General features: G+C 35.7%; 1 protein-coding gene across 1 annotated transcript in view; it reads right to left on the bottom strand.

Annotated features, from left to right (window-relative positions):
* Nucleotides 1-10,032, bottom strand: part of OTUD7A (OTU deubiquitinase 7A) — an 82,682-nt gene extending 72,650 nt beyond the window's left edge. Inside the window, exons 1-2 of the mRNA XM_009994396.1 lie at nucleotides 9,957-10,032; nucleotides 9,246-9,350 (exon numbers count right to left, since the gene is read on the bottom strand). The gene's annotated coding sequence lies outside the window, so the exon portion shown is untranslated. The remainder of the gene's footprint in view (nucleotides 1-9,245; nucleotides 9,351-9,956) is intronic.
* Nucleotides 10,033-11,721: the final 1,689 nt, after the last annotated feature.

Below are 11,721 nucleotides of genomic sequence, written 5' to 3'. Positions count from 1 at the left end.
GGGAAAGAGAAAACCTAGTATTTGGTGGGGGAATTGGTCCCAGAAAAACAGAGCAGTAGCGTTTGGTAAGACAGATGTTCAACAATCAGGCAAGACTATAGAACACATAACAGGAAAAAAAAGAAAGATTTGGTTTGAAACCATGTTCTTCCATCACCTGCAAAATGCAACAAAACTCGCTGATCAAAACATTGCTTAGGGAGTGACCAACCACAGCACAAGAAGCAGAGAACCAGGGTTATGCTCAATTCCCTAAGTTTTGCAGAAACCTATTTGAAAAATCATTATATTATTGTCCATGTCAGTCACTTCCCACTAAATCAGTGTACCTGCCAGTCAATGGACACGTGCAATATTCGCTCAACTGAGTCAGCTTTTCTCTTATTTACACGTTTTGGAAAAACCTCTTGCTTTTCACTTTGCTGAACCAGTCAATTAACCAGCAATATTCTCCCTTTCAGACAGAATTAACTGATTGCTCGGCTCTGCAATCACTAGAAAGCTAATCATCTATAGGGAGTTCATAACACTTTAAAATGTAAAAAGGTACAAGCTGAATTTTACCTAGTTGATAGTAATTTGTTTTTTCAAGCACTATCATCAATGTGGTAGTATCAGGAAAAGGAGGTCACTACCAACAGTCAGTCAAACATTTAAACTTGGATCTGAGCTAAGCTTATGCCACCAGTACTTGTGTTTTAATTAACATAGAAATGGATCTGGTTATGTGCAACATTAATATACGTAACTCAAACTACACAGCAGTTACTATTTACTCATGTATAACATCGATGATTTCTAGGTTGATAATCTCTCACAGACATCAGAAGTGTATTTAACAAATTGTCTTCTTCCATCATAGTATCAAGCAATTCAGCAGACACTTTCAGAATCAACAAGAAAAAAATTTCTTTGTACATATTAAAATCTCTGTTAACAACAATCACTGAAAAGACTGCAAACCTTTCTTCATTTCTGCATAAGAGGAAAGGTTACTCCTTTGTAAAACATATCTCACAAAAAAATATCCAATTACTTATGCAACATTTCAACCAAGATGTCTCAATAAAACATCCTTTTAATCCTTGCCTGTTTAATAAGTGAAATAAGACATTTCTTAATTTATTACACCATCAACGTACAATTCCTTTTTAAGATTTAGCAACAATAAATAACTGAAGAACAGAAACGAAGCAGCCAAACCTCATAGCCTCCAGTGAAACAATATCTGGAACATAACAACATGCAGCACAAATTTTGCAAAGGATGCTGACTCAGTTCCAAGTTTAGCAAAACCTCACAAGGAAATAAGTCTTTAACTTAACCACAGTGTCTGCTTGACTCTTTTCAGTCTTGAAATCTATTGCATGTCAAATGCCATTTCATCTCACTGGTCTAGTTTACACTGAAACTTACTATAGTTATTCAAAAGGATTTCATTCTGCCTGGATAAAGTTTACAAAGATTTTTAACATCCACATGAAACAAACTGTGTCAGCTTTTCATGCTTGAAATATATGGAGGTAGTTGAAGAAGAAACATGGAGATTATTTACTTGGAAGTGAGACATTCCCTGTCTTCTTTATCAACAGATCAACTGGCTCCATCTTCTTCTGGCTATACAAACAGGACCCATTTCTCCACGCATCTCCAACTCCTCTGTCCTTACACACATTAATAAAACTGGGGTATCAAGGAAGGATACTTTTTCTCTGAATTTACTCAAATTCTTTGTCTTTGTATGAAGGGTAATTCAAAACTATACTATTTACTCATAAGCACACGAATCTCAATGAACATAGGTTGGGCTATAGTTTCCTTGTGCAATGCTAAACATTTATTAGGGAGCCTATATGCAGCATCTAGAACAGATGACATTTATTTCTAACTTTCCTGATTTAAAAGATGTATTATACATTAGAAACTGATCTAAAATAGTAATACTTCAAGACAACATTTTAGTCATGTAAACACTTGTCTACCAGCCTAGTCTGTAGACACTAATATGTACATATTATTAACAGTAAAAACAATCTAATAGAAATTCTCATGGACTTCATGTTAAATAAATATGAAAGCAGTGTTTAAGTACTTTAAAAGTCTTTATACTGCATTAAATATTTAAACTGTATCATTCTATTGCTCTATCTTGTTTCCTGTTAGATTGTATTAAGGCCTTCTTAGATTAAGATGATTTCTTTAGAATTACAAGACTTTTGCTCTAAAGTGAAACAGTATTTTTTTCTCAAAAATACATGCTGATTATTAGAATGTCCAGTGATAGCATATATTATTTTTTTAATTAAATATTTAATTATTTTCATGCAAGTCTAGAACTATCTACCTTAGAAAAACACCACTTCAGTGCAAAAAAGTTATCACAACAAACAAAAGCTTCCTGGAATTCCATGAGAACCTACCTTGGGCAGAACTGACTATAACATTAATTTTTGTTTGGATACACTGGCCTGAAAAGCTGTGTGAAGTTACTGCCTTACAGACATGTCTTCTTTCAGTGGTGAAAAACATGATTTATACAGCTTGTACAAAGAGGATGAATCCCCATTTCTCACTATGGAATAGAGCTCAGACATGTTTTACTCTTTTTCTGGTAATTAGTAAAAGTATTTTGATTTCATGAGGACTAAGCAAATTAATCTAACTGACATTCATAAAATAAGTAACGAAACCTGTAAAGGCACATACCAGAGGTAAAGAGCACAAACCAGAACATTTGTTCTCTACATTTTAAAAAAGCAAAGCTCTGTGTGCACTCACTGACAATATGTACCTCATATAATAAATATATTTATTGTTATTATGTAACAAAATTGTCTCATAATAGATAGTTATGAAAATAACCAACCCAACTAGCATTTAAATCTCATAATGATGGAGCATTGCCTGTAATTAAAAACACACTTCTCCTTCCACCCACATTACACAGAGGAGCCCAAGTATCCTAATACAGCAGTTAGTCTTTATTAATTGTATCTTAATGAGGATTCCTACGACAAATTCAATATTGAAATCCAAATAGACTACAATCAAAGGGTAAATAGCCTTAAATTAACCTAAAATTAACAGTAACTGCCAAATGATGAATACAAGAGTAAGCTGCCTGTAGTGACAGGTAACGTGTCCTAGTTATTCACAAAGGCAAATGCCACTGGTCTATAATAAGCCAACACACTTCCATAAAAACACCAGCACAGCAATAGCCAAGATAAAAGTTAAACATAATGGAAGAACATTTCTGTCTTACCACTCTGACTACAAGTCACATTAACTGCATCAGAAAAGAAAAAGCGAGGATTTTCTTTTGATAACCACCTCCTCATTACTGGAAAGATTGGGGATATTGCTTGCATCCCAAAGAAGGCAGTTTCCTAAAAACTGGTAAGTGGTAGTTTGTTATGCTTTGGGTGACACCATCAGCAGCCCTGCACAAGATGTCTGTACAGATGTGTAAAACAAACTAGAAGTTATCAGAATTTTGTGGAGAGGTTGAGCCCAGAGTGACACAACAGCACCTGTGACTAAGTATTAGCCATCTATGCCAAGGTTTTCTTTTCCAAGTTCTGCATAAGGGAATATGCAGAGAAGTAAGTTCTCTAAAGATCGTAAAAGACATAACCAAGAAGGACCTATTTTTGCATAAAATTACTGAACACTTAGAAATAAATTTTGTCAACAAAATACTTTTAGATTGGAAATGTAAAGTGGAATAACAGATAATTTCATTTCCTCCTTTCTCTTCATATCCGCAAGTTCTCCAGTCTACTCTAATTTCCTACTTGAAAATTCCTTGAAAAACAAAATCTTACAACAGAATTAGATACTTCAGATGCATAGACCAGAAATCAGAGAGATCTGATTTAGACATATGACAGCTAATAACATCTAGAGTGCTAATCAGTATCACCTGAATCCACAATTAGAGAAAGTAAGCTACGTGAGCCATATACAGCAGTACGACTCCTGAGAACCACCTGTAGAATTTTTTCACCTAAGGTAGGCACTTGCCTTATGTATTCACTGTTTATCTCTATTTGACCACTATTTTGATCACTAGCAAGAGACTGGAATTGGCTGGAGTCACTGCCCTAAATAAAATAATCACTTTTGAAAGATTAAAGAAGCCCTTGGTGTGGATTGCCTTTGCCCCAGCAGAACAGAGCAATGCAATCTGTTCAGTGCTGGTGACCTGGCAAGGACAAATACAATTACTCTGACACCCAGGTAGAAAGACAGGGACTTGAGGATGCTGAATGCACTATTCAAACTCAAAAGGATTTTTCAAGTGACAATGTTGCAGAGGAGGAGACAAAAACCCCCAAGATCTAGACAAAATTCAGGCTTGAAAGTAGTACAGAAAAAAATGTGAATTTGTTTCTTTGCTTGACTCCATCTAAACACAATCCAGTCTGTTTACATATATTTGGTATGAAGGTTTGCTTGTAAGGGAACATTTTTGTCAACTTTTCCCAGATAGCATGAAAGTCTTACTACTTAGAACCTGTGTGGACAGAAAGAACACGCTTTCAGCATAGAACTATCACCCAGGTCTATACTTATCTTCTCACTCCAACTCTGAAAGGACTAAAGAAAATAATTTCCTCTTGAAACTCTTATCAGATAATAATAGGATAATAACAACTCAACCAGGAAATAAAACAGAAGAACTGATAAAAATAATTTCAAGTCCCCAGATCAACACTGTATGTTCAACAAACCTCACAACAGTCAGATGTTGAACCCCATCTCTTTCTGAATTACTGTATATTGATTTCATAAAACATTGTGGAAGAAAAACCTGACTATACTCCAAAGGATGATTCTGACAGCAGAATGCACAGTCTGTTCACCTGTTATAATTAGGATGGAAAAAGGAAAGCAGTATTGGTCAAAGAGACCTTTTACATCTTTGAGAGGCAATTCACAGTTGAGATCACTTCAAGAATTTGCATTGGTGGTTGTTCTTGGATAAACAGGTTAGCTCACAAGGACTCCCTTTATATGTACATACTGTTGCTAGCACCTAGCACTCTCTCATTTCAGAACTCTCTCTATATAAAACAATGTTCTTTTGTGCCATTGCTCTTCTGACATTACAACAAAGCCTCCCAACCTTGTGCTAAGCACAAATGCATTTATCATTGCTTTGCAATGCAAATATATCAATGGACAACAAAAGCACTTTCAAGGAGACAAAAGGAAAACACTTATTTCCAGTACTCTTTTCTATGAAAGAGAAGTATACTTGCAGTGGTGTAAGTAGTTTGTTATTTAATTACTTAAATATTTTCCTTTACTTCAGAATAATCACTGAACTAATTTCATAATTGATATATAAATATTTCGAAATAATGAAATAATGAAGAATTCCCATCCTTTGTCCAAAAATGTTTAATAAAATTAAAATGTTGATCCAAATTCATGCTATTCCTCTGCAATGTTTGATGACAGTTAAGATGACTAAACTGCAAACAAATTAAGAAATACCATGTTGTATTTAGTAACTTTACCCATGGTTTACTGAGTTAAGAGTTTCCCTTGAAACTGCAATAGCATAAACTGATAAATACATTAGCAAAGACCTGTGCAGGCTTTATTTTCCAACGTCTGGAATTGACAGTCTTATTTTTTTAATCCAAACAAAATCCCTGTTTTACACTTTTTTTTTTCCTGATTTTTCCTAAGCTCTGCACTACCTGCAAGTTAGTGACATTTTCCCAGTAATCTTCTTTTCAAAATCTATTTTAAAGGTTTATCAGTACAATGTTTATGAAAGCTCAGAACTCTGCTCCTGACTATTCTGTTTAAGACTGTAATGCTAGGAGCAGAACAAGGGTATGGCTCAGGATTTAAAAGTACACTAACTCACACAGAAAAAATTAGTAGAAAAATACACCATTTCAAAACTGGCACCTGCAAGAAGACAGTCAAATTTGTCACTCAGTAGTGAATGCTCCAATTAATTATGACTATTTACCATATTTCCTACACAAATTTCTTATACTTGGAACAGACTGGGAAACATCAAAAGTATTAAAAATAATTATTTTGAGACAAAAGAAAAATAAATTAAAGTTGTCTAACAGAGATTTCTTCTGTTTGAATTTCCCCCTTTCACTTCCCTCTTTCCTCCCAGATTCCTTTTGACTCGAAATCCCATGAACCTGCCATTATGTTCACTAAGTTTTGCAAGAAGAGCTGCCTTGGTATTTTTGATCTCTGCCTCCCCCATTCATCCATTCCTCATGGTCCATTTATCTCCTGTTACATGCTCACATAATCCAGAATAATAATAATAAAGAAAACAAATAGAAATAAGCCAAGATTTATTTTTTTTGTATCACTACAAGTGACTAGGTCCATGTCTTTATTATTCAATAATGAAAAGGCTCTTCTGTAAAGCAAATCAAAAAAGAGATGCCATGAATTTAAGTATAAGAAACACTGTTGAGTTCCCTGACATTTAGAGAGCTGAAGTTTCAATGCTGACTAATACAGAATAAATAGATATTTAAAACTCTCAATAAGGTACAGCGTGAATCAAGACACCTAACATAACTGTAAGCTCATCTATTTTGAAATTAAGTCCTAATAAGAAAGAGATTTAGGTTCTGATCGTCCAAATCCTACTGCTGACACAGGAGCAAGCTGAAAACCTCCCCTCCTCATACTTGCACTTTCTATTAACAATCTATATCTAACAACACAATGCACTAATTAAAAAATCTGCAACTCCTGAGGGAGGCTCTGAAGACTGCCCTGATGACCAGCTGGCCAGAGATACCAGGGTAAAAGGAACTATTCCTCTGAGTGACTTTTTAACACTTGCCTTCTATGATGATAGATTTTAACAAAAATTGAACTACACACTTTTTTGTAGATTTGGCTCTCCCCTTCTGCTCAACAAGGTGCTTCCTTGTTTTCTGAACAGCATGTGATTCTCATAATATTCCCAGCAGCTTTCTAGATACTCATCACAACTAACCAGTTTATGAGTAGAACATTTAGATATGTTTAAAATTATTTCTCCATCTTAAACTCCAGACCTGACTCAAACTGGTTCTAAATCACCTCATGTATTTCACAACCTTCATCTGATTTAGGTGCTTACACTAGTGCAGGAAGCATGCTTGAGTCCACTTAATATTAAATAAGCTTGCCCCACTGCTCCAGCTCAAGGAATACATAGTTAAAAATAAGTCAAATCATTTATATGAACACCTTTTGTGAAGTTGATACACCTTGCAAATACTGAATAGGTTTGGTTTTGCAATGGACCCAATACAATTAGTAGGTCATAAGTAGTTAATCACCTTAGAAGATAAGACTACTACAGAAAAAGCTGTGTTTCATGAAAGCTGATCATGATAAAACTATTAAATTTCACACTGATAAAAGTTAAGAAGAATTTCCCTTACGGTTACAGGAATCATTCCTTGAATTTACAACAACAATAAAAGAAGATACTCCATTGGTTTTGTTTAAATTAATTCTTAATTAACCCCAGACTGTCATATTTATAAATGTACAAGTGCTCAGGCCTGTCTCTGTGTGCAATGTGTGGGAAACCTCTGTCCAGAAGCTTGATCTGGTGCATCCCTACAAGTAACTGAGAAGTCACGCGTGAGAACTAAGGTAACACAGAAGTGGGAGTCCAGGAAAACCAGAAAAAACTAAGGCAAAAAAGGGAAGCCATGAAAGAGAGAATTATTGTCCTGAGAGGTGGAAACGAAGGCAATGAACCTATAGCAAACTATAGGCTTCCTTAGTCTCCACTGATGTTGAACAAATTCTTTACAATTAGTTTCAAACCCAAAGTCAAGCTTCAAATTTAGAAACAAATTAAATTGATTGAATTAAGACAACAAGGCAGACATATGTCTATGCTACAGTGTTATGGAGTGTTACAAGTTGTGTTTGCACTCCTTCATCATCACAGTTAACAGGAAACAGACATTTACAGTAAGGGAAAATGGATCTTTACTAGGTATTTTGTTATCCTGACATCCTTAAGCATTGAACGTTCACTTTCTGATCACAAAACTATCAGGATTCAGAACAGTGAAAAAGAAAAAGACCCAGGCTCCAACATCTGGGTGGGGGCAGCAAGGGAATCTCACAACAGCATTACTGCTGCTCTGTATGAAAAATGTTATAGAACACTTCATGCATGTCAAATTTAACAACACACATCACACACAAAAAGTTAGAGTTTCCAAATTCACAGCTACGCACTAAAGTCTTCTCTATTTATATGAGGCTATTATAGTATATTGTTCATTCTAGCAAAAAAACCAATTAGATTTAAAATTTGAACACTGCATGGCCTCCAGGCCACAGTTCCCCCAATGGCATGTGCAGCCAAAGGTGCTAGAAGAGAAGTCTGACGATAATTCCCTGCAGGTCAAATTTAGAAAATGCAAAACTACAGAATGTTCATTCAGTTCTCTTGTGTGTAAGCTTTATAACAGAGTCTTTAACTGTATCCTCAATCTGGTATTTTCATTCAAGATCCCTGCTTTTAAGCATTTTGCAGAACTGACTGACTTCACTTAATCAGCAGTTTTTTTGAACGTTCAGTTGAACATGACAACAAAAATGTGGCCCCAGGAATTTGACTTACTGTAACCTTTTGAACCTCTTGAAGGGAGGTTCAGGATTTTTATTTTTTTCTTTCCTTCTGTGCTCATCTGTTCAGTACATACATGAAACTTTAATGAGCTTAGTAAAAAACGTGCCTGTAAGGTATGCAATTAATATACAATTTTGGCAGTGGAGCCAAGAAAGACAGATTAGTTTAAAAAGCATTATTACTTCCTAGTCCCTGCACTTTATTACAATTTTAGAGGGCATTACGAACTCAAAATTAAAAATCCAGTTCCCATGTACTTTATTTTCAGCATAATGTTTGAGACAAACCCTGTGGTGACAAATCAAGAATGTAGACCACAGTTTCTCATACTTTCTTGTGTACACAGTAGAAAGCAATTATTTTCAGCTCCATTTAGTTTGCTCCTTTAATTTATTGAAGGTCCCCTCAAGCAGTTCTTTGGACCTAATATGGCAGAGGAGGAAAATGCAGTAGAGAAGAATGTCTCGATCAAACACTGCTGCCAATTACATGTAATTCCAGAGGAGAAATATTTGTGTGAAAATTTTTGTTTAAGTGATGTACTTAGCATCACTGAGAAATTCCATTGAAGAAGCAGGGACAAAATCCAACTCACCATGGTAGGCTCTACTTGCAAAAATCTCCCTTCTCTCCAGCATGCCCTATCTCATGTTGGTGAAGCAAATGAGGCAGGCATCTACACTAGTAAACCACTTTCTCCCTAGAAAAAGGATAGAGAAGCCAGTAAGTAAATGGCAATTTGCAACAGCTGATAGTCATCTAAACACCACTTATTTAGCAGATGTGCTGTTCAGTTCACTGTCCTTACCAAGGTTATTAGCATAAGTATCTTCCATTTAAGTCTCACAATGGGTCACACTATGTTATTACAGAATGAACTGCTCAGAAAAATAAAAGCAAAGAACTAAGCCCAAAACTGAGCTTCTGCAGGGACAGATAAACTGCTGTGGCAGTCAGACATGGCAACGATATGGATGGTTTTAGGAACTTATTTAGCTTCCAAGCTTTAAGAAGCGCAGTTGAAGATCCATTGAGTGAGCAACACTGCATCATCCATCAGGCTGGATGTTGCTACAGGCAATAGGCATGCTCTTAGCTTGTTAATATTTTTAGTTGGTTCCTTTGGTTGGTTACACTTAATTGTTGTCAACCAGAAAGCAAATTACATTCTTGTTTTCTTTGCAAGGCCCTTATGCTCAGCATTTCAAAGCAACTAAACGACAGATGCTAATATGGGGGGTGGAGGGGATGTTTTTAGCTACTTACAGCACTGAGGTAGGTAGGCCCCTATTTCTAATATGCTTACCTCTTTAGGAAGGCAGGAGGCAGCTGTCCAGCTGAGTTGACTTCTGATTCTGAAGCTCTGCAGTATCATGTGCCTGTGAGAATGGAGAGAAGACCAGAACACATTTTACTCCAAAAGAGACACTCTTAAGTACTGCTCTGCATTCATTTCATTCCCACTACACACACTGACCCTGGAATCCTACTCTGTAGCAGTATTATGGAGAAACAATTTCCTCCTTTCTTCCAGCCTTGACCCTCTCCAAGATTGTTATAAGCATGTCAGTATCTCATGTTGAGATCACAACAGCTTTTCCATCAAGAACTTCAGCCAGATCCCAATCCAGTTCTGACTAAACACAAAAACATGGATTATCTAACAGCTGATTTTATTTAAAAAATGTTAATATGATTTTAAAAAAAACCAAACAAACCCAACAACAAGAAAGCATTGTGGATTGCTCTAAAAGAATCCTCAGTATTGATTATGAATTGTCAACTCAAATGGTTTAATGACCTATATGATTTTGCTTCCTGACTGGACATATGAGCCTGTTGTAGCTTGTCTAGCTTTTTATCTGGTTTACCTGTCAAGAGAGCAAAATGAGCACATTTATTCTTTTAAAGCCTGTTTGGTGATACTCTGCCCAAATATCAACCTTTCTGACCCTGACTGAAGTCTGCTTCTCTGTTCATCTAAATACCATTACTCAAGGTCTGAAAATATTTTATCTTGTAAGGGTTTTTTTGGCTACTATTCTTACACTTGTTTTCTCCCAATTTTTTTAGGTTTTTGTTTCTCCTATTTACAGCATATAATGCTTTCTTCTCTATATATAACTTGCTTTTTCTTAACAAATGTATATGTATATTTACCTGTATATTTATGTAAGCAAATCCACATATTTGTTAAAATTTTTTTTAAATAAAAAGACAGACAATCTCTTTTCTGTTTTCCTTTTCCACTCTCTCAGCTTATTTTTCCTAGTATATGCTCTCTCACAAATTTATTTCAATATAACAACTTTCAATAGCTCTTTTTAAAGCCATTAAAACACTGCTTGCTTTTCAGGTTCAGAGGAACTTTCACCTGGTTAACTCATGTCAGCCACCTAGAACACTGTCTAAGCTCACTTTTCTGTGCAATTGCACTGAAATGGGAAAACAGCTATGGTAGGCTGACCTGAAAGAACTAATATCCTCCATATTCTTCACCAGATTATTTGGCAGGGATGGTGGTCACAAAATAACATCTTTAAGGTGTGAAAACTGACGAGGCAACTTCATGCAGTCAGGTACTTAAATACCTGTTTTTATAAATGTCTACTGAAGTCCAGAAGCAAAGCTGTACTTTGTATTTTTGACTAAAAGTTCACACCTTTGGTTCCCAACATTTTAAGAAATAATCCATAATGCCAAATTTAGATAGTTTTTTTTAAGAGATCGTCCAGATACTTTTTTCACTCTTGCCAAGGTCTTAACTTCAGACTTCTAGATTGAAACATTACCCAAACTTCACTTCAATCTCCCTGTAGATTTTACATTGCTATGTGCAGATTGTACAAGCACACATAATTATGCTAGAATTCTTGTAGCTGAAAGAATGATGCTCAAGATCTCTGGGTTTGTCTGACTCCTCTCCACCACCACCACTTCACTCACAACACACACTGCAGTCACACACACAAATCATTGAGAACAAGTGGTGCATCAGTAATGATGTTGGTGGAAACAAAACAAGAACCCAAGCTTGCTGTGCTGTTCTGATGCCCTCACATTCTGCTGAA

Source organism: Chaetura pelagica, unplaced genomic scaffold, assembly GCF_000747805.2.
Source record: "Chaetura pelagica isolate M959 unplaced genomic scaffold, ChaPel_1.0 scaffold222, whole genome shotgun sequence".
Taxonomy (NCBI): domain Eukaryota; kingdom Metazoa; phylum Chordata; class Aves; order Apodiformes; family Apodidae; genus Chaetura; species Chaetura pelagica.
The sequence above is the reverse complement of the archived record's forward strand: the minus strand, read 5'-3'. Positions and strand labels throughout refer to the sequence as shown.